This window comes from Medicago sativa, chromosome 4, assembly GCF_051527215.1.
Source record: "Medicago sativa cultivar Bolivia chromosome 4, Bolivia_mono, whole genome shotgun sequence".
Classification (NCBI taxonomy): domain Eukaryota; kingdom Viridiplantae; phylum Streptophyta; class Magnoliopsida; order Fabales; family Fabaceae; genus Medicago; species Medicago sativa.
Window position 1 is genome coordinate 37,184,596 of NC_140752.1, and position 3,433 is coordinate 37,188,028.

Below are 3,433 nucleotides of genomic sequence, written 5' to 3' on the forward strand. Positions count from 1 at the left end.
ATTGAGGTGTCAATTGTATCCTTCAAAAAAAAAATTATAGTTTGTAATTTACACACACATTTCTATAAAATATCGTTGATAATCTACACGCGTTAGCGCAATAAAAAATGAGGAAAAGACGGACACGTGAATGTCCTTTTTTCGCTAGTATATAATATTGATAATATTGTTCCTATTCTTGTGAGATATCTCCTATTTTAATGGGATTTAATTTTTTTAATTAATATTTAAAATAATAGTATATAATATTGATAATATTGACTATTGTTCCTATTCTTGTGAGATATCTCCTATTTTAATGGGATTTAATTTTTTAATTAATATTTAAAATAATATTATAGAAGGATAAAATAGTAAATAAAATAGTTTAAATGAAGAGTATATTAGGTAATGAAAAAAAAAAGTCAACACAAATTCATGTATTTTAAGCCAAATTTCTTTATATATAGTAAATTAGGTAATAATATATTTTGTTAATGTATATATTATTATTATTATTATTATTAATTTTGTTTGAAAGAATTATTATTTTTTATTAGTATTAATATTATTATTATTATATTATTAGTATTAATATTATTATTATATTTTTTTGACAAAATAATATTATTATATTATTATTAGAGTTATTAGAGTTAAATAGATTAGAAAACTTTTCCCTTCTCTCTCCTTCAGTACGCACGCGTTTCCTCCTTCTTTCTTCAACAAACCACCACCATCCCCAAACTTTCCGGCGTCGATCCGGTCATCGTGCTCACAGATCGGATGAAATAACATGGTTTTCTTTATCCCTTTGACGAGATCTTTTCATTGATCCAATTAGTTTTGCGTAAGGAGCATCTTTTCCGCCGACCCTTTTCTTCCTCCGCCGCGGTAATGGCTTTTCCGGCCACCATACCTTTATGTTCTTCTTATTCTTTTATGTTTCATTCAACTATTTAACTATCTCTTTCGTTTTTATGACAACAGAATCGGTTTGTGCAGAACCACGGGTTCCTGAAATCCAAATTTTTTCCTTCATTTTTCCAAGGTGAGTGTTGAATTAAAGCTATGAAAACTTAAAAGATTAATTTTTTTGAAACCCTTGTATTCTTTTTCCTCAAATCCGAATTTGGCACATGTTTGGGCAAAATTTTAGCTCTAGGATTTGGACTTATTTTTGTTCTTACTCTCTTAAACTCTAATTTTTCACCTTTTTTCTTAATTTTGAAATTGGATTTTTCCAAAGTATATATTTTTTAGACTAAATGATTTCTATTTTGTGTTTAAGTTTCTTAACTTGGGTACTTTGGAGTTGTTGATGGTTGAGAAAAAGTTTTAGAGTATTAACAAAGTTATTAGAGGTTTTAGTTGATATCAAGTTATTTGACAACTTGTAAATTTTCTTGTAATAAATATTGGTGGCTACCCTATGGTTTTATGTTGTAAAAAATATTATTGTTGATGAATTTGACTTAAGTATTAATAAGATTTGAATCCCAAACTAGTGTTAGAGATTTTATTATGTGAGGATAAAAATAATTTGAGTATTTGATGGATTAGTTGTTGAGTAATGTTGTTGCTATCTTCTTTTGAGTTTCATTTGTAAGTTATTGTGGATGAAAGTTATTATGTGAGGATAAGAATAATTTGAGTATTTTATTGATTATTAGTTGTTGAGTAATGTTGTTGCTATCTTATGTTGAGTTTAATTTGTGATTGATTGTGGATAAAGGTTGATGATGTTATACTTGGCATCAATTAAGTTCAAGTAGGATTGGGATAAATGTTTTGTTTATGCATGTCATCTTGGCATTTTTTGTAGTTACTAAAAGGTTGTAGAATATTAGCAAACTTATTAGAGAATTTATTTAGTGTAAGGTTGATTCATTTTAGAGATTGTGGAATTATTCTAGTGTTGTTATGATGACTATTTTATGACTTTGATGTTGTAGGAAATTACTCTTATAAAAGACGTTTTCTTGTTCACAGTAAATACTTTGGGTGTGTTTTACTAATTGTCTTGGTTTTTATTTGTGTTATGTATAACTTTTGATGGCTTTCTAATTGTCCATCGAATCAATACTATCTATGGTTAATGTAATTTTGTTTTACTTTTTTTTGCATCAAGGTATCAATGAAGATGACGAATAAGGTGACAGAGATGATGAGTTTCAAGAAGATGATGAATTTCAAGATAACAACATAGTTGATGGTGAATTTTTAATCAAAGTTGAACAAGTTGGATGATTTTTTATTTAAACTCGCACTTTAAAGCATTAAAATTGATTGAACCATGTATTTTGCTAGGCTTGCACTTGGTATCAAGTAATGTTAGACATTTTCCTTAGTATTATTATGTATTAACTCAAATTTGTTGTTACACAATTTTTGTGGATATGTAGTTAAATTCAATTTCATATGCGCTATAAATGATTATATTTACACAATTATTGTAAAATCTTTTTTGAGTACTTTCAAAAATCGTCTCCTATAAGCAATGTTTCCAATTTTTATTTTTGTTCACTTTTAAACTCTAAGGCAACGATTAATAACCGTAACCGCATATGGCAACAATTAAAAATCGTTGCTACAAATGACATAAAAAAGCGTCCCCTTTTCCAATGGTTCAGGCGACGTTTTCTGAAAGTGTGCCCAAATAGCATGAAAAAACGTCCCCATAGACAATAGGCTACGCTCGAATAGGAGACGCCTGAAAAACGTCCCCTATTCTTTTAGGCAACGATTTTCACAGTACTGGCTACATTTTTTAACTATTGCAAAAGAGGATAAATGGTGTAGTGGTTGCTGGAGTGAGGATGAGAATGAGGAGGAAGTTAAGGAGATATAATAGTACTTTTTTCTTTATGTTGTGTTCTTGTTTATGTTTACTGTTATCAGGGTTGTTACCTGAATAAATTTAAACTTTCGTTTTGAAAGCGATTCAATAAACGTGTTGTGTTATGTTGCTTGTTCATTTTTTATGAGTGTTGTACCTGGAATGGATTGTATCTCTAAATAAATAAAGTATTTGCTATGAGAAATATCAGTTAATCATCAAATTATTTGTTATGAGAAGTATCAGTCAATCGTCAAATGATGATGACCAATGCTGCAAAGATATAAAATAAGGGAAATGCTTGAGATAGCGAGAAATGAAGTAGCGACAAGCGACAATTGCACGAAGGCTAGGCTTTGTAGCGTTATACAATTCAAATTCCACTACCCCGTTTTTGCCGGCAAGCATGAATTGTGAGTGGTTCAACAATAGTTCGGGACAACTTTATACAATAATATTTACATTGAAAAATAAGAAAAAACTAATAATAAAGATGAAGATATATAATAATAAAAACAATGAAATAGTTGTTATGAAATATTATAAAGTAATAGACTAAAAATATGTTCTCTAAAAAAAAAAAGTGATAGATTAAAAATATGTGAAAGTGAAAAT

General features: G+C 28.5%; 1 long non-coding RNA gene across 1 annotated transcript; it reads left to right on the forward strand.

Moving 5' to 3' along the window:
* Positions 1-642: 642 nt before the first annotated feature.
* On the forward strand, positions 643-2,399 carry LOC146929144 (uncharacterized). The gene is made up of 3 exons (XR_015005965.1): positions 643-873; positions 970-1,030; positions 2,111-2,399. It is a non-coding gene; the product is annotated as an uncharacterized LOC146929144 (long non-coding RNA).
* Positions 2,400-3,433: the final 1,034 nt, after the last annotated feature.